This window comes from Schistocerca cancellata, chromosome 7 (assembly GCF_023864275.1).
Source record: "Schistocerca cancellata isolate TAMUIC-IGC-003103 chromosome 7, iqSchCanc2.1, whole genome shotgun sequence".
Classification (NCBI taxonomy): domain Eukaryota; kingdom Metazoa; phylum Arthropoda; class Insecta; order Orthoptera; family Acrididae; genus Schistocerca; species Schistocerca cancellata.
In genome coordinates this window covers 489,084,332-489,105,298 of record NC_064632.1, presented here as the reverse complement: position 1 = coordinate 489,105,298, position 20,967 = coordinate 489,084,332, and the positions used below count along the sequence as shown (strand labels likewise).

Genomic DNA, 20,967 nt, shown 5'->3' with positions numbered 1-20,967 from the left:
TTTACTGAACTGCACATCAATTACTGGGCTCTTGCTTTCCATCTCTTAGACCTGCCCCGCGAGACGACTCTCCGAGCTGCAGGAACGTAAGAAATGCAGCGTTCAGACAGCGCGTAAATCCTCTCCCCGCTTCATTAATCATGGTTGCTTTCACAGTTTCTTTGGGTGCTGGCGACGCGCTCAAGCACCAGACAACTAGTCCAGAGTTCGTCCTGGCGGCTCTGTATGTATTTTACTAATGCCCGTGCTTCGGGAAGTGTTCTGTTCTTTTCAAAAAGGGTGATCCAAATTGAATATAAATGTCATAAAGAACTCACAGCTTCACTGAGAATTGGAAAATCGTCTTGATAAGACAAGTGAAGACACTTACGGAAATTGTCATGAAAACGCCCCGTTGAACTTGTATGTTATTTACTGTTTGTATGTTAAGGGGCTCACGAAAAGGCTCAAAATCATGAAAAGTTCAATTTATACTTTTTTGCGTTTTCTGAATCTGCAGACTATTACCTTTTAATAGATATATAATTTATTCAATTCCGAAGACTACAACTATTTAAAAAAATTTTTTGAAATGTGTTCTACATGGGCGTGACCCACTGTGGCGCTGTTAAACTGCTGTCAAATGGTGTTATTATTAACGTCCTTGTTCATCAGGTACATTTTAGTGATGTGAGATAAAGTATGTGTTGTGGCTAACCTGTGATGGTTCAATATATATCGCTGGTGTGATTGTCGATTGTTTCATGTTTATTTACTCTGTCGTTATCTCGAAAATATTCGTAATTAATTCTGTTTCTTGAGTCTCTGTTTTGTTGAAGTATAATAATGAGTAAAAGTAAAGTTATTAGAAATCCTCTGAAGGATGGCAACATTGTAAGGTGCAAGGTATTTAGAAATATGGGAATGAAGATAGGTTCTAACATGGTACGAGCGATGCTTGCTTTAGACAAGGAACGCCTTCGGGCTGCAGACAGGGCTGTAATGAGTCTAGAAATACAAGCAAGAGTAAACAGGAGGAGGAACAAGAGGAAGCTGGAGGAGGAGTTTGCAGAGGATGAGGATAATCCATCCTATGGACCTGGAATGCACTAAAAAGTTAATCCAATCTTTGTCGCTCGATTCCCAAAACTTTTATTTTCTCATACTAATTACATGTTTTCTAAGGATCTTCCAAACATATTTGTTTCAAACTTTCAGTAAATGTTACACAGTACCTTCTGCATAATTTAACACAGCCTTTTTCCAAAAATCTGTATATTTTTGAATATATAAATACAAAATTGCAAAAAAATGTTGTGAATTTTCATTACAATTGAAAAAAAATCATCTTTAATAACTGAGCTAAAATTTTGTAAAATCCCTGTGTTAAGTTGTTGCCCATATTCCAATAAATAATCTGTAAAAAGTTCAACTTCCTACCTCAAATACTTTGTGAGGAAAGATGTAATTTATAAGCGTTATTTTAACATTGCAAGTATAGGGCGTTCCGGAGCCCCTTAATAAATAGCGTTATCGTTCTCTTCATTGGCTGGAAATTGTGCTTATCCATCCTGCGATTGTTTTCTTTATTTAAAATATATTTGAATTTACACATCTACTTCGTAAGACTGCAGAATTCACGGGAATGGCTGTTTGTGGTCTCATATGACAAAAGTGTAAAAATTATTGTCTGTCCCCGGAGGCACTATAATGTTTCTTTCCGCGTTTTTATGTTCCATGTGCGTAAAACATCCATGTTCGTAATTATATAGTTCGGCCAGTATCGGACATACTTTGCGTATTCCGTAGGTTGTACCTGTAGTACTGTGTCAATTGGTTCAAATGGCTCTGAGCAATGACTTAACTTCTGAGGTCATCAGTCCCCTAGAACTCAGAACTACTTAAACCTAACTAACCTAAGGACATCACACACATCCATGCCCGAGGCAGGATTCGAACCTGCGACCGTAGCGGCCGCGCGGTTCCAGACTGTAGCGCCTAGGACCGCTCGGCCACTCCGGCCGGCAGTACTGTGTCAGAGGAGTATAAATCTACTGGCACCTTCCTCTCATTCGATACCTTGAAAGGTGGCTACACTGAGCCACAGCGCCAAAAATCGCGCCAGAGAGAGTATTGTTCCGCCGCCTCCACTGGCAGTGCGTGTTGAGAGGTAGCGGCAGGCAGTGCTTTATGAGACGTAGTGGCAGGCAGTTCTTGCCGAGAGTTCTTGCCGAGAAGTTGTGGTGGACACTGATTGTAGCTGAAGTCAGAGTGATATGCGGTAGTAGTGAGTGTTGTTCCATGTTATGCAGCTATGTGATGGGAGAGATAGCAGATGTTATTCTAATGGAGATATTGTAATGATCAGAGTGCTTTTCGTCAATATAAATTAAGGTAACTGACTACTGTTCTTTATTTTCTTATTATTTGTGTGTCCTGAATAATGTGTCAATACAGGTTCCGTCAACAAAGCATCTGGCTTGTGTTCTTGTATTAGAGTGTAATTCTGATTTTCTTGCGCCATTATAGTATTTCTAATTTTCTTTTATCACGTCAGTATAATTGGTATTTAACATTTCTTGTCTTGTTGAAGAAGAACCGTGCCAGATGTGCGTTGAGTCACACTACCACACACAGAACAGCGACACTTGTGCCTTGTTGGTTTCGTAGGTTTTATAGTTGCTGGGGACTTAATTAATTAATTGTGTTAACAAAAATTTTCATTTCATTCTTGTTGTCATTCTATGCAGTCAGATAGCGTAACAATTACTAGTCAGGGCCAGCCGTTTACGAGACTTACGTAATCGGACATACAGCTACTAAAAATTATTCGCATTACATTTTATAAAGCCCCCATGCAACCTTTCTTTTGGTTTCTTCAGGATGTCATAAACACACGAGCCGGGCGGAGTGGCCGAGCCGTTGTCGGCCCTACAGTCTGGAACCGCGCGACTGCTACGGTCGGAGGTTAGAATCCTGCCTCGGGCATGGATGTGTGTGATGTCTTTAGGTTAGTTAGCTTTAAGTAGTTCTAAGTTCTAGGGGACTGATGACGTCAGTCAAGTCAGATAAGTCCCATAGTGCTCAGAGCCATTTGAACCATAAACACTCGAAAATGTCAAGTACAGATCATAAAACTTTTGCAGATGTGCTGCACTTCTCTATAATTGCCCCAAAGGCAAACGTCTTCCATTCGCTACGCCTAAATAATGATACTGTGAAATTAATCGCTTCGTATTATTTCCAGATAATTTTAGTTTCAAAGTAAAGCTTCAGTGGAACATTTGTTAAATATTTCTCATTAGTGTGAAAAACATATACACATATTTAAGAGTAACTCCTGTACTCTACATTAGATGTGCATATTAGCTTCATCACTTTACATTTCCTACAGTTATCCAGGAATACCAGTTTCTTCTACACTTCAACGTCTCGTCACTGGACGATCAGGTAGTGCTTCACTCTCTCTTTTCGTAATAAATTACTTACGTATATGATGAGAAAATTGGCGAACCTGCCACGTTTCAATGGGCACGCGGATTCCATACTGAACAGTTGCCGTCCATGATTGCGTATTGTCGTTAATAAAAAAAAATGGTTCAAATGGCTCTGAGCACTATGGGACTTAACTGCTGAGGTCGCCAGTCCCCTACAACTTAGAACTACTTAAACCTAACTAACCTAAGGACATCACACACATCCGTGCCCGAGGCAGGATTCGAACCTGCAACCGTAGCGGTCGCGCGGTTCCAGACTGTAGCGCCTAGAACTGCTCGGCCACTCCGGCCGGCTGTCGTTAATACACTGATGAGACAAAACCTTAAGACCACCTGCTTAATGGTCTGTTTGTCCTTCTTTGGAACGAAATACATAACTAATTCTGCGTATCAGGGATCCGACAGTTTGCTGGTAGGTTTGTGGAGATATGTAGCATTAGATGTCCACCCATAAGTAATGTGATTCGTGTAAATAACGGGCCGCTGCTTTCCGTACGCGGTGATGGGACCCGATAGCGAACCATATGGGTTCCAGAGGATTTACATCAGGCGAATTACATCGCCGAGACATAAACATTAGTCCACTAAAGTGCTCCTCAAACCACTGTGGCACGAGTATGACCACGACACACAGTCATAACGCTGAAATATGACATTGCCTTTGGGGAAGGCATCAAGCATGAAGGGATGCAGGTGGTTCGCAGCTGTCTGCTTGTCTTCGATTACTACTACGGGTCGCATGCAAGCGCAGGAGAATGTCTGTTGCAGCATAATACTGCTCCCTCCAGCCTACATGTTTCGAGCCGTCGTTCACATCGATGACGGCGTTTGTGGAGACGACCATCGCTGTAGTGTAGCAAAACTGTGATTCACCAGAAGAGCCGATACGTTTTATTGATCGCCGGTCGAATCCCGATGGTCTTGGGTCCACTGCAGTCGTAATTGACCATGTCGTTGGTCAACATGTGGACACGTATGGCGGTCTGCTGCGGAGATCCATGTTCAACAATGTCCAATAAGCGGTGTGTTCCGAAACACCTGTACGTGCACCAGCATTGTGCTCTTTCGGCAGAGATGCCACAGATAAACCTCTGTCCTATTTTACAGACCAGACAAGCCTCCGAACCCCACGTTCTGCGAAGAGTCGTGGAAGTCCAACCATTTAGCAGCTGGTGGTAATTTCACTGTCCTTCTACCTCTTTCCGTATATGCTCACGACAGTAGCACGTGTACATTCGACCAGCTTCGCCGTTTTCGAGATACTCGCTCTCAGGTTCTGCGTAATAATAATCTGACCTTTGTCAAAGTCGATTGTCTCGGTGGATTTCCCCATTCGCAGCCCGTATCTTCACAAGGGTGATCCCCGTCCGTGTCTGCTTCGCGTACGTAATTTTTCTAGCGAGTCACTTGCCCGAAACACCACCAGGAGGCATCCACCGTCGCGGTAGGCAGTGGTCATGATGTTTTGGCTGATCACTGTATGTAAGAAATGCTGTTAGCTGATTACACACTTCGTGCACGCATGTTTCTCGTCAGTTTTCGTTTGAGACGACGTAAAAAATACCTGCAAATTACAGGAGCACAAAAACTACGAGTTCACTTTTGCAGACGATTTGCAGAAACTAATGTATGAAAACGTATGAAACAGTGAACCGTGGAACTACTCAATTCTTTAGAAAATCACAATTACAATCTCACCACAGTTATTTAAAAAAATATGAAGCGTGGGATCACTGGCGAGGGACAAGCTTGTGATTGTATTATAATTTTAATTCGACTCAAAACAAACTTTATCATAAACTTCAATTCGTACATTTGCCCTCTTACTGATGCAATATACAAATGTTCACATTAATTGAATTACATAAACACGAATAAGAATCATATTTTGCATGCGCAACCAAAAACAGAGATAGTAGGCACGGTGAATAATCAATCATAAACAATCGTTCTTCTTTAACCATATCTCAAAAGGCTAGTAACACAATACACTTCCAACCCAAAGTTACACAGCCACATAATACCGCAACTCCATTTAAAAACAGAGATCTTAACACTTAATAAAACTGAACTGCCCACATAAGGTCCACAGTGAAACATGCTTATACTAAAAATGCAAAGTGGGCCAACCAAGCTCGCAAAACTGGCACACAGGAAAAATAACAAGTTGCACATCCAATAAAGATACACACATGATTAACATAGGTCTTGAATAAAAATGGCTAGTAAGAACCTGTAAAATAACTTACAGAAACGCTAATATTAACAAGGTGGCCTCACTTACCTATAGAGAACAGCGTTAAGGCCCACAGCAGTATTTGGAAGTAACAACGCTACGGCCGGCAGGCAATATGAGCGTTCACTCCCCACGCCTTGTGCACAGGCTCACTAGCAGGCGGTATATATTTATGTACAGTCCGACCGGCCTCACAATGAGCGGTCCTGACAAGAATCCATAACCGCACCTATGCCAGAAAACGAGCAGACTTAAAAAATGGCCTGCAGCACAGATAGATTGCAATGAAAACAAGGTTAAATCACAACCACACTGGAATATATAATAAGCATACCCCCAAATTCTAATGGAGCAATACTCTAATATTACCTGTCTTCTAGTAAATCAGCAGGAAAATTAGAGATCACTTGCAGTTGCCTTAAGGCACTTTCGACATTAAATAAACATAACTATATATGACGGTAGTATCTGTTCCCGAAAGAACTGTGGTGTCACCGCCAGACACCACACTTGCTAGGTGGTAGCTTAAATCGGCCGCGGTCCATTAGTACGTGTCGGACCCGCGTGTCGCCACTGTCAGTACTTGCAGACCTAGCGCCACCACATGGCAGGTCTAGAAAGACGGACTAGCACTCGCCCCAGTTGTACGACGACTTTGCTAGCGACAACACTGACGAAGCCTTTCTCTCATTTGCCGAGAGACCGTTAGAATAGCCTTCAGCTAAGTCCATGACTACGACCTAGCAAGGCGCCATTAGCCTTACATAGCAATTGATAATTATCGTCTAAAGCATGTCTCAACAAGAACGATGTATACCAAAAGGATGGATTAAAGTTAAGTAAACAGACATTACGTTCTTTTCTTATTAGCATTCAATTACTTATCCTGTTCCAGAACTCACGCCAGCCGGCGTGTGTGTACGCGTGCCTTTCGGCTACCTCCGAGTGGCGTGGCTGTCTTGCTACGCCACAACAAGAACAGTTACCGTCAATGACCATGCAGCTTTGCTAGAAATGAAATGATATTTAAATAGACACCCTAGTTGCAAGCAGGCGTTGATATACTTCATTGGGGACATGTTGAAAATGTGTGCCCCGACCGGGACTCGAACCGCGGATCTCCTGCTTACATGGCAGACGCTCTATCCATCTGAGCCACCGCGGGCACAGAGGATAATGCGTCCGCAGGGACTTATCCCTTGCACGCCCCCCGTGAGATCCACATTCCCAACATGTCCCCAATGAAGTATATCAACGCCTGCTTGCAGCTAGGGTGTCTATTTAAATATCATTTCATTTCTAGCAAAGCTGCATGGTCATTGACGGTAACTGTTCTTTCGGGAACAGATACTACCGTCATATACAGTTAAAAATATGGGTTCCCGGCCTTTGACCTTCTTGTGCGAATGCACACGCTATGCCCGAACTCGTACGGGACTTGGTAGATTAATCTGCCACGAATAATGAGTATGATGGGCAAACATCTATTAGGCGCACTACGAATGTAGTGTTGTGGACATGTTGGGAATGTGGATCTCACGGGGGGCGTGCAAGGGATAAGTCCCTGCAGACGCACTATCCTCTGTGCCCGCGGTGGCTCAGATGGATAGAGCGTCTGCCATGTAAGCAGGAGATCCCGGGTTCGAGTCCCGGTCGGGGCACACATTTTCAACATGTCCCCAATGAAGTATATCAACGCCTGCTTGCAGCTAGGGTGTCTATTAAATATCATTTCATTAAATAAACATACCAAATCCTGCCGTGACAAATGATTAAACCATTAACTCTACGGCTGCCGGGCGCGAACACAACGGCAACCAGTCCCCAAGCGGTCAATATGTCCTAGAACAAGTTAAAACTTGCTTGCAAACCACACTCCTCAAACGATGAGAAACCAAATGAGGAACATCAGCCTCCATAAATAGCCACTGTGGAACCAAGTTCAGAAACATCTCCGGCAGCTACCCATGCCACAATAAGTTTCAACACTCTTCTTAGTTAAACACAGGATAACTTGGAGCTTGCAAATTACGAGTTGGGAAGCTGTTCAGCGTGAGACGACGAACCCACCACAATTTTGCACTTCAAGGCGCCCAATGATCGGCACCGTACATCCGGAGTGACAAAAGACAAGAACGGCGAGCACGGCGAGGCCCATGCGCCACGGTTAGGGACGCCGGCTTCTTTTCCACACAAGTTCGATCGATGAACGCCGACCGGAGACTCTCTCCTCAGGCGTTCACCTGGGAAACCACCAGGGGGGAGCAGTCAAAGATAGCAAGACAGCCGAATATCGATAGCAGCGATGCAAGTAGAACACCCTAGCGCCAGCCGCCACGGCTCAAGCAGTTCTTCCCTAATTCGTTTTATTTTTGGACGTTGGCAAGTAAGATGCTTATGAGGGAAAAGATGAATTACTCATAGTTGTATATCCCTTTGGTGTACTGAACAAGAGTAGTATTTAGACTGGATGATGCACTCTTCACCGTGTTGAAACATTCTGGAAAACTAAAACAGTGTGTTGTACCGGGATTCGAGCCAGGTATGTCTTACAGGTAATAATACCGGCAGAGAACAGTCTTATTTGGACACGAAATCATTGTGGTGCAGCATTTGACACACCTTTCTCATTATAAATAAACGCACTATATCTCACTCAGTAAAATGTATATGTATGGTAGCCTTTGAATGTACTAATAATGAAACGCAACTCATGCCTTGTGAATCAATACCCGGGAGTAGAAACGCGAGGAACAACCACACAATGTCCGTCGTAGGCATCTCCAGTTGCACGGCTAAATGCCTTAATATGATGCTGGAAATCTGAGGCCTCTCGACGAAACTAACTTCTTAAAAAGAAGTCTTACGGTTAACACCAAAGTTCCGTCTTGAGTGTGACTTCATGAAAGGCTGTGGTAACAGGGAACACGGAACTTCCGCAAATACGTGGAACTTCAGTGTTCTAACTGCGTCGCGGAAAAGTGTTCAATCAGTGTTGAAAAATCTGAAGTGACAAACACTGAGAAAGGATTAACTTCTCATGCTTGGGATTCAGTCATATAATATTTCTTAAAATACATCATAGTAAAAGACATCCTACTGGCCTTTGCAATCACAGCACTATTTAGAAAGCTGAATGATGTCGACAGATGAAAAGACTTTACGATATAAAGCTTATAAGTTGTGCCCTTGGTGTGCAGTATCTTTGCTATGTTCACAGGCAGTATCTTTAGTAAATGTATTTTCGCGCCAACGGACTTAGCTCCACATGTCGTCAGTGCACCTGAGCTTGGTTCAAATGGTTCAAATGGCTCTGAGCACTATGGGACTTAACATCTATGGTCATCAGTCCCCTAGAACTTATAACTACTTAAACCTAACTAACCTAAGGACATCACACAACACCCAGTCATCACGAGGGCACCTGAGCTTGTATGTGTGATAGATTATTAGAACGATAGTAACGTTGACAGTTCAGTAGGTGTTTAACAACATATTACAATGTGATAAGTGTCGTACTCATCGGATCTTGTGGGACTCTCACAGTCAAAAGGCTGCCTTTTGACGACGACATGTAGAGAGTCATATTCAGACAATGTAAGTAATGTACATTTCTCACCAATTTTTATAAGTGCGCTACTATTTTAATGAAATGTTTGCTTGGTTATGTAAATACACCCTGTGCTTCACTTTTGTATTTTTTTGTGTTTAGGTGACTTTTGCAGTGTTACTTGCAATCGTAATAAATATTTTATACAGCAGCGGCGACTATGATGTCTTTTAAGAAAAAAAAACTGAGAAAGGAGAGTCTTGTGCTAACTAAATTGATGTTAAACGCACGGAATACTGAAGAGCAATATCTGTGAAACTACAACGAGAAATCTAAGGTCTGAGGGCCACATATAGCGTGTGTCGCAAGAGAAATGTTCAAAATTCTGGTATGTGACAAGAACGCTCATTTGAAACAGAAAACTTCAGAAGGACATATTCCCTATTCTGGACGGTTTCCGAGATAGAAGACAGTTAGTGTACATTTGTTTCTTGGCTGGTGGCACGTACGTATGCGTCTTACCCCCGCCCGCCACCTCTTTGACCTTAACCTGTCTCGTTGCTTTCAGTCTCTTTCCCCAGGATGTCTTTCTGCCACTAAACCATCGCCTTGAACGCGGATCTGTCTGTGGTGTGTTCTGAGTGAAGTAGTGCAAGGCACTGAGAGTTTATGAGAGGCCAGGATCGGTTAACTGTGCTTGCACACAAACCGGCTAAAATGCCACAAATCTACATTAATAAAGAATATATAGATTTATGTTTACGGCTTCATCCATTGTAAAAATACTGCTTCTGTTGAAGAATTTCATCGACGCTTTCTGACACGTCGAATTCCTTATAGTAGAGTGTTTACCTGAGTTTTCAGCACAATGTGTGAAGTTTGTATTCTTCAAAGTCCACTTAATTCATCTGAACATGTACTTCAGCAACTTCTGCAGGAGCGGCAGCATTATTCAGGCGGTGCAGCGTAGTCCTATTACCAGCACACGTCGAATTCCTGCACGTATCAGTGTACGATGAACACGTGTATGAGAAACATTACATGCGGACAACTTGTACGGAATTCACATAAAGTGAGTCCACAATCTTCATACTGGTGACAATGCCATACAACTTGAATTTTATCACTTGTTAAATAACAATCGTCATTTCTTTCCATTAATTCTGTTTCCTGATGAAGCCAAGTTTATACAGAACGGAATCAAGAAAACATATAATAATCATCGATGGTCCCAGGAAAATCCACACGCTACAGTGGAAACCCGTTTCGGAGTTTCTTTCTCGATAAATGTTTGATGCGGTAGGATCGGTAACACGTTGATGGTCCAGTAATTTTAGCAGAGCGAATGACAGGATGAATTGCTTGCATTTTTTTTATTTTATTTACTTGAAAATTCGTTTCTTGAGCCCATAGAACTTTTGTTCACCAAGATCGCCATATGTTAACGCCATTGCCGGCCTGTGTGGCCGAGCGGTTCTAGGCGCTACAGTCTGGAATCACGGGACAGCTACGGTCGTAGGATCGAATCCTGTCTCGGGCATGGATGTGTGTGATGTCCTTAGGGGACTGATGACCTCAGATGTTAAGTCCTATAGTGCTCAGAGCCATTTGAACCTTAATGTTAACGCCATTAGATTCTGGCTTATGGGACTGAATGAAGTGTGAGGCGTACAAACGAAAGGTGAATACGTGAAATGAACCGCTTGATCGCACCATTGACGCTGCCACCCTCATTAGGGAACTGGCAAAGGCATTCAGACAAGGAAGACAACATATTCTTCCAAGAGTGGACAAATTCATTAAAATTGACGGTGGGATTTTACAACATTTATTGTGAAGTGTACAGCAGTTGGAATGTGACGTGTACGATAATTCATAGAGGTGAATGTGTTAAAAATACATATTTTAAGCAATATTTTGTAAAACGCATTTTGTAATACTTACTAACTATTTCAGACATGTACGTGTCTAAACCTGACATTGTGCTAAATAGTGCAGAAAATAAATAAGAATGTACATTAAATGTTTTCTATTTCGTAAACCAACTGAAATAGGGAACATGTCTATATGAAGTTTTTTGCTTCAAATGACCTTTGCTCTCGTGTTTATGAACATTGACCATTAGTCCTGGGACAGCCCGTATTGCTTGCATAAAATTTGAATATAATGTGAACAGTGAACCTTAAAAATTCTCTGCTTTGAAAACCCACAAGGTTTCTTCGTTCAAATGCGGCGTTGAATGCACTTTGTTCTCTAGTGCCTGTGCGCTACACCTGTGGCTAAGAGGTTTCTGTTATACATCTTTTTTTATTAAGTATTTATAATAGGTTGCCAGCAGATTTAGGCAGGGAACTGAAAATTCTCAGGTATTAACAAAAAATAAGTGCAATCGTACTTCATTAGCCACGCATACAATTTATCTCAATATTTAGACCCAGGTATGATAATTTCAAATAACTCTGCTACTATTATTTAACATAGCTTGACTTTTCCAATTTTTATCCGGCTGATAGTGGTCTGCTTAAAATTGTGTAAAAGCTTGGTTGAAGTTTAAACTATACTTAAATTTGTGTTCTGCCTTACGGCAGGTCTTGTCAAGGGGAAAGCCTCGTCAGAGAGGTCCACCGCATGAGCGTCTCGTGAAGTGATTCCAGTGGTGGTTTAACCGAACGAGGTGGCGCAGTGGTTAGCACAATGGTCTCGCATTCGGGAGGACGACGGTTCAATCCCGCCTCCAGACGTCCTGATTTATGTTTTCCGTGATTTCCCTAAATCGCGTCAGGCAAATGCCGGGATGGTTCCTTTGAAAAGGGCACGGCCAACTGCCTTCCCCGTCCTTCCCTAATCCGACCGATGACCTCGCTTCTGGCTGTCTGGTCTCCTTCCCCAAACAACCCAACCCCAACCCCAGTGGTGGTTCCCCGTTGCCTTCCACTGATGATGATGAAATGATAATGAGGACAACACAACACCCATTCCCTGAGCGGAGAAAATCTCCGACCCAGCCGGGAATCGAACCCGGACCACTTGGCGTGACAGACCGCCGCGTTGACCACTCAGCTGTTGGGGTGGACTTCAACCTATAAACAACAGCTAATTTGTACGAGAGGCGTTCAGTAAGTAATGCGTCACATTTTTCCCCCCCTAAATGAAGGTTGGCTTTATTCAGGATTCCAATAAACCACATTATTCCTCTCTCTTTTGGCTACAAAACCCTATTTATCAACATAACCTCCTTTCAATGCGATGATTTTACGCCTCCTTTCTGGGAGAAGCTGTACGACCGCTTGTTACTACTCCAATAGTCGACGTCGGCGCTAACATCTTGCTGCATCAATAACCTCCACATCATCCACGTATTGCTTCCCGTAGAGTGCAGCCTTCATTAGGCCATAGAGATGGAAATCGGCTATAGGGTGGATGTGGAAGAACAGTCCAATGAAGGGAGCTCCTCTCAGATACACATACTTGTGTAAGGCCGTGCGTTTTCATGGAGAAGTTCGTTTAAATTTTTGTTGTGACGAACATGGTGAAGTCGTTTCTTCAATTTCTCGAGGATAGTACAGTGTACTTCAAAACCCGCCAGGTTAGCCGAGAGCGGTAATGCGCTGCTTCCTGGACTCTAGTAGGCGCCCCGGCCCCGGATCGAAGCCGACCGGTGGATTACCATTGTCGACCCGTGTGTCGGCCAGCCTGGATGTGGTTTTTAGGCGGTTTTCCACATCCCGCTAGTTGAATACCGGGCTGGCACCACGTTCCGCCTCAGTTACATGACTCGCAGACATCTGAACACGTTCACACTATTCCATGGCTTACATTAGATGCAGACAGCTGGGGTACACTAATTCTGTCCCGAGGGGTACGGGGTGGTGGCCGGAAGGGTATCCGGCCACCCCTTATAACTAACCGTGCCAAATCCGTTCCTAACCGTGCCGACCCTGCGTAACTGCGGGACAAGCCACCAGAAAAGAAAGAAAGAAAAAGCACAGTGCACTTCAGAGTTGACCGTTGCTCTATCAGGGAGGACACCTAACAGAATAAACTCTTCAGAGTCCCAGAAGACATCGCCATAGCCTTAACGGCTGAGGGTGCTGCATTAAACTTTTTCTTCGGAGGAGAGGTAGTGTGGCGTCACTACATGCACTGCCATTTTCTTTCCGGTTCGAAGTAATGAACTAACGTTTCATCGCTTGTGACGATGTTTGCCACGATCAGCCGCGTAATACTCACGCATTTCCGCACAGACGGCCTTTCGTTGCTCTTTATGCCTTCTGTTAGATGGCTAGGAACCCAGCGGGCACACACCTTTGAGTAGCGCACCTGCGGGACGAGTGTGTGAGCACAACTAGCAGAGACGTCCAGCTAAGCAATCAGGTTTATGATTGTGATCCGTCGACCACATCGAGTGAGACTGTCCGAACGTTCCAACATTATACACTACTGGCCAATAAAATTGCAACACACCAAGAAGAAATGCAGATGATAAACGGGTATTCATTGGACAAATATATTATACTAGAACTGACATATGATTACATTTTCACGCAATTTGGGTGCATAGATCCTGAGAAATCAGTACCCAGAACAACCACCTCTGGCCGTAATAACGGCCTTGATACGCCTGGGCATTGAGTCAAACAGAGCTTGGATGGCATGTACAGGTACAGCTGCCTGTGCAGCTTCAACACGATACCACAGTTAAAGACTAGTGACTGGCGTATTGTGACTAGCCAGTTGCTCGGTCACCATTGACCACACGTTTTCAGTTGGTGAAACATCTGCAGAATGTGCTGGTCAGGGCAGCGGTCGAACATTTTCTGTATCCAGAAAGGCCCGTAAAGGACCTGCAACATGCGGTCGTGCATTATTCTGCTGAAATGTAAGGTTCCGCAGGGATCGAATGAAGGTCGTAACACATCTGAAATGTAACGTCCACTGTCCAAAGTGCCGTCAATGCGACAAGAGGTGACCGAGACGTGGAAGCATTGGCACCCCATACCATCACACCGGGTGATACACCAGTATGGCGATGACGAAAACACGGTTCCAATGTGCGTTCATCGCGATGTCACCAAAAACGGATGCGACCATCATGATGCTGTAAACAGAACCTGTATTCATCCGAAAAAATTATGTTTTGCCATTCGTGCACCCAGGTTCGTCGTTGAGTACACCATCGCAGGCCCTCCTGTCTGTGATGCAGCGTCGAGGGTAACCGCAGCCATGGTCTCCGAGCTGATAGTCCATGTTGCTGCAAACGTCATCGAACTGTTCGTGCAGATGGTTGTTGTCTTGCAAACGTCCCCATCTGTTGATTCAGGGATCGAAACGTGGCTGCACGATCCGTTACAGTCATGCGGATAAGATGCCTGTCATCTCGACTGCTAGTGACACGAGGCCGTTGGGATCCAGCACGACGTTCCGTATTACCCTCCTGAACCCACCGATTCCATATTCTGCTAACAGTCATTGAATCTCGACCAATGCGAGCAGCAATGTCGCGATACGATAAACCGCAATCGCGATAGGCTACAATCCGACCTTTATCAAAGTCGGTAACGTGATGGTACGCATTTCTCCTCCTTACACGAGGCATCACAACAACGTTTCACCAGAAAATGCCGGTCAACTGCTGTTTGTGTATGAGAACTCGGTTGGAAACTTTCCTCATGTCAGCACGTTGTGTGAATGCTCTGAAAAGCTAATCATTTGCATATCACAGCATCTTCTTCCTGTCAGTTAAATTTCATGTCTGTAGCACGTCATCTTCGTGGTGTAGCAATTTTAATTGCCAGTAGTGTAAGTGTTACAGCTATGTGCAGCCTGTTGGCACGCCAGAGACTGGACAGGTTTGCGCGAACTCGTTGCGGTGGTGACCGATGCCTCGACCAGCGACTTACTGTGCTTTTATTCACTGCCAGGACTCCACAGACATTCTGCAAGCGCCTATGAATATCTGAGATTTTCTCGTTTTCCTCCAAAAGAAACTCAATGATAGTTCTCCGCTGGGAACGAACCTCCGTGACACATGCCGTTTTGAAGGCTATGTATTGCGCCCCCACCCATCTGAACTTCATGAAACTGCAGGGGCTGAACTTAGAGAATTCCACGACGTCCCACAACAAATTCCGAATTTTTTAAACCGAAAACGGCCGAGAAAGAAAGTTGTTCATTACTTACTGAACTCCCCTCGTATAATAGGAATTTACTTTTTTTTATAAATGAGCCGTTGTTTTTTTTTTTCATTATATACAAATAAATGCAAAGCAAGGAATCCCCATTTTTGACAGTATCAATAGACTGACATAATCTTAATTTGTTGTTAGTGTATGTCACAGTGGTGATCTGCAGTGGACAGTTCTGTCTGTTGATATACGAAGGCTATTTTTCTTTTCAAGTGTAATGTCCCCTTAGAAAAATTATACATGACTGTGTTTAAACTGACACACAATATTTTTAGCGCAATGCAATCTGACATTCAAAAATCCCTACAAAAGAATGGCCCTGACTAACATTAACCTATACCTTTCACAAATTACTTTCCTCACCAAAAATCTTCGTTACTCGAACTACTGCAATACAGCGAGCGCCACTACTGCCAGCTAAATAAAAGATTCAAACTACTGAAGGCACTAACTACTAATAGGCATAGTTAGCAAATGAAAGATTTTGATAGAGAACAAACAATGTATTTACCTCAATAGTGTTCAAAAGTCATAATGTATATAGCAGTTCATGACATCCAGTCTTACAAATTTCAAAATTCCGCCATTTCTCTCCCCACATCCACCACTGCTGGCGGCTCACCTCCAACTGCGCAACGCCACAAGCTATTAACATCCAGCTGCCCAACACTACAATGGCAGACAACAATGCAAACTAGCCACAGACTGCACACAGCACAGCCAGTGATTTTCATCGGAGCGCTACGTGGCGTTACCAATATAAAAAACCTAAACAGCCTACTTACACAAGGCCCGATTGGTCACGAAATTAAAAGCACAGTGAAAATCGGATGCAGCTTTGTGCAGATGAGTCTCGCACTGCACCTAGTACGTCCGTCGATCACGCCACGTCGCGGTTTTCAGTTCTGAGCGCTCAGTGAGCAGGTTAAGTAGGTGCTTACAACATAGTTTGAAATGTGAAGTTCATGCTGTCATTCGATTTCTTCGTGCTGAGAGGTTCTACACTATGTGATCAAAAGTATCCGGACTCCCACATCAACATACGTTTTTCATATTAGGTGCATTGTCCTGCCACCTACTGCGACGTATTCCATATCAGCGACCTCAGTAGTCATTAGACATCGTGAGAGAACAGAATGGGGCGCTCCACGGAACTCGCGGACTTCGAACGCGGTCAGGTGATTGGGTGTTACTCGTCTCATACGTCTGTATGCGAAATTTGCACACTCCTAAACATCCCTAGGTCCACTGTTTCCGATGTGATAGTGAAGTGGAACCGTGAAGGGACACGTACAGCACATAAGCGTACAGGCGGCCTCGTCTGTTGACTGACAGAGACCGCCGACAGTTTAAGAGGGTCGTAATGTGTATCAGGGAGACATCTATCCAGACCATCACACAGGAATTCCAAACTGCATCAGGAGCCACTCCAAGTACTATTACAGTTAGGCGGGAGATGAGAAAACTTGGATTTCATGGTCGAGTGGCTGCACATAAGACACATGTCACGCAGGTAAATGCCAAACGACTCCTCGCTTGGTATAAGGGGCGTAAACATTGAACGATTGAAAAGTGGAAAAACGTTGTTTGGAGTGACGAATAACGGTGCACAATGCGGCGATCCGATGGCAGGGTGTGGGTATGGCGATTGCCCGGTGAATGTCATCTGCCAGTGTGTGTAGTGCCAACAGTAAAATTCGGAGGTGGTGGTGTAACGGTGTGGTCGTGTTTTTCATGCAGGGGGTTTGCGCCCGTTGTTGTTTTGCGTAGCACTATCACGGCACAGGCCTACATTGATGTTTTAAGCACCTTCTTGCTTCCCACTGTTGAAGAACAATTCGCGGATGACGACTGCATCTTTCAACACTATCGAGCACCTGTTCATACTGCGAAGTGGTCACACGACAATAACATCCCCGTAATGGACTGGCCTGCACAGAGTCCTGAACTGAATCCTATAGAACACCTTTGGGAAGTTTTGGAACGCCGACTTCGTGCCATGCCGACCCATATCGATACCTCTCTTCACCGCAGCACTCCGTGTAGAATGGTCTGCCATTCCTCAAGAAACCGTCCAGAACCTGATTGAACGTATGCCTGCGAGAGTGTAAGCTGTCATCAAGGCTAAGGGTGGACCAGCACCATATTGAATTCCAGCATTACCGATGGAGGACGCCACGAACTTGTAAGTCATTTTCAGCCAGTTGTCCGTATACTGTTGATAACATAGCGTACCTGATTTCATGCAGCGCAAGAAACGTAACTGTCACGTGTGACAGCAAAGTGTGGCAATGGTGCAGGAGCTTTCCAGCAAGGCGTGCAGACGTTCATGATGCAGGCGGTCAGGGAAGGAAGCGTCAACCGACGATCTTGTTCAGCTATTGGATCAGACGGTTGGAGCAAAGCGTGCGTGAGGGGGCAGTTCAGAACAAGCGAAGGGGAATGTCGTCATCTGGCTTTGTCCCTGAGCACGATGTGACGGTACGTCACATAAATTGGCATTTTGAAAAAGAAAAGGGTTTTTGCTTGTGTGACGTGTGAACTATAAATTATTTCAAGACTGTGTACGTGTGCGCGATGTATAATAAATATTAAAAAGTGTAATTATTACCACCAAAGCTCACAAACAGCAATGTGATTAACAAAGAACATTTTTTTGTCTATAATCCATGTGTAATTAAAATGAACAGGACCAGAGACTATTGTTTTATTGAACTCTCTCTCCTATTTTGTTTCGTCTAGCGGAAGGCCGCCATTGTATAGCAGTCTGGTATTTAATGTAGGTTTGTCTGTAATTTAGCAAAATATGCTTCTAATTGTTATGAGAATGTGTGTATTATTGATTTAGTGCGCACCTCTCATAATAGTAATCATTAATTATAATTAACAAATTTATTCTCAGAACTTCGTGTTGCAGGGAGCTCGTCTCCTCCAGCAGCATTTGGTCGTTCATCACGCTGACGATATTTTATAATTAGAAATTAATGTCGCAATATTAAATGTCAATGTGAGAGATTTCTCTATTTTGATCTTCCAATAGTTTCAGAGTTAACAGAGTAAAAATATATTTCATTTATTAACATTTAGAATACTGAATGAGTTAAGTATGTTTTAAGTTTGGTCGCTTAACGGCAAATGAGATTCTCTCCAGTTTTGCCTTGCAAATAATGAATAATAAATAATGAAAAATATTCCATTCAACGAGCATAACAATATCTCAGTTATTTTATGGAGTTTGGTACATAATGACCAGTAGCCCCTTGAGAACCAATTATAGGTGTCGTAAAAGCACGCACATTTTCTTTTGTAAATAGCAGCGCTCACGCGAACTATCTTTAAAAGGCGGTGAGTCGCGCGCTGTGTTTAAAATATTATTCCGTACGTACTTCGGAATAGCCGAGGTCCATACGTATGTTATCGTGGTATTGGGTTATTTCAAAGTCTCATGCTAGCCCACAATATTTAACAAAGTAAATGATATTGCAGTATTTAATAGATATTTATTTTTGTTAAGTACCACGATAAGTAAAATACCCGTGTACCGCGATAACGACAATGTTCGGCCCCACGCTCTAGTTGCAACAATGACGCTGCTGCAGCATTGTCAGTTGGGAGTGTCTGATCGCCAGCATGCATGCCGGCCTTGGCTGATTCTGATTTTCATCTCTTTGCCCACGTGAACCGCTGGCCACGAGATCAGCAGTTTACATACAACTAGCTGTAGACCAGCGAAGAGAATTGGTGGACTGTAAAGGCGGCTGCCCTCTATGGCGAAAATATTAGAAACTTAGTGTATTGGAAAACTGGTACCATTTTACGACAAATATTTAAGGCGCACTGGAGACTGTGTAGAGAAGTAGCTGGAACTGTATTGCTAAATGTTGTAAGTAAAACGTTTGATTTTCACTGTGGTTTCGATTTCACGACCGAAGGAAGCTTGAAAAAAATATCCCTCGTATAACTCTTTCTACGCCTGTAAAAGCTCTACTGTATGACAAGTATTTACAGAACCTGATCTGGGAATTAATTAATTAATTTTAATATAGTTCATTCTAATTTTACCCTCACTTGTCTCCTAGGAAACCACATTTACAGTGTAGTCAACGTCGCGAAATTTTTTATGTGCAGCGTATTTTAAAAGTACGAACCACCTTCAAAAATTCTCACGTTCAAGTTTTCTGCTGACTTCACCGGGACTGAGAGAAGCTTGTTCTCAACTTGCCTTCAGGGGTCGTTTTTGCGCGCACGAATTCATCCAGAGTTGAGAGAAGCTTTTAATACATACAGAGAGCCAAAGCGTCCCGGTTTATTCCGGAATACGAAAGATGGCGTCTCCAGAGTGCTCACATATCGCTGTCGCCGGACCGATAAATGTCGCTAGTCGACCGAAGACAGCAATGCCAGCACTGTCCGCGGGTATTCCTGGACGCCGCAGTGCTGGAATGCGTTTGCGGTGTAACCTTCATCGGCGCGTGCTCTGGCTGCTCACGTGTCTGCACGTTTAGTGTCAGTTCTCTCGGAGACTGTGTATAGTCCAGCTGTGCGTGCTGTTTCATACGAATTTCTCGACACTTTACAGCTGCCACAGCATATATCACAGGCTACGCAGATGCAGTCCCAAGAATTCTGTCATCGAGCGCGATGCAGCTGTGACTGAAGACAAGTCAGGAGTATTCACGTGTCCTCTATCTCCTTCGACAAGGGCGGGGCTATTTCTTTCCGCAGCCCTTGGGGCTTGTGTTGCATGTCTCATGACCTCAAAGACGAAGAGACGTCAAGACCTGATCTCTCTTTCTCCCCGCCTCTTCCGTGCTCTTTCTTTTCTAATTCTGTCTTACCCACGTCTTCGCTATACTCTTCCAACCAGAGAACTGGCCTGATGCTAACGTATTGGCTTACGTCTCGCAGAACCGAAGACCAGTGCCCTCTGCACTCGTTCGTATTTCAGAATTTTTTCCTGGAAAAAGGTACAGTGTAATCATACGGAGCAAACATCTCCCCCTGTTCTCGGTCCTTGTTCACTCTGCCCAGTAGTTACGTGGCGTCCTCGCCAGTTAACTCCTTTCTCACAGTATTTCCATATACACTCCTGGAAATTGAAATAAGAACACCGTGGATTCATTGTCCCAGGAAGGGGAAACTTTATTGACACATTCCTGGGGTCAGATACATCACATGATCACACTGACAGAACCACAGGCACATAGACACAGGCAACAGAGCATGCACAATGTCGGCACTAGTACAGTGTATATCCACCTTTCGCAGGAATGCAGGCTGCTATTTTCCCATGGAGACGATCGTAGAGATGCTGGATGTAGTCCTGTGGAACGGCTTGCCATGCCATTTCCACCTGGCGCCTCAGTTGGACCAGCGTTCGTGCTGGACGTGCACACCGCGTGAGACGACGCTTCATCCAGTCCCAAACATGCTCAATGGGGGACAGATCCGGAGATCTTGCTGGCCAGGGTAGTTGATTTACACCTTCTAGAGCACGTTGGGTGGCACGGGATACATGCG

General features: G+C 44.0%; 1 non-coding gene across 1 annotated transcript; it reads left to right on the top strand.

The window, feature by feature from the left end:
* The first annotated feature begins 7,298 nt into the window (after positions 1 to 7,298).
* Trnat-ugu (transfer RNA threonine (anticodon UGU)) lies at positions 7,299 to 7,373 on the top strand. The gene has a single exon. It is a non-coding gene; the product is annotated as a tRNA-Thr (tRNA).
* The last annotated feature ends 13,594 nt before the right edge of the window (positions 7,374 to 20,967 follow it).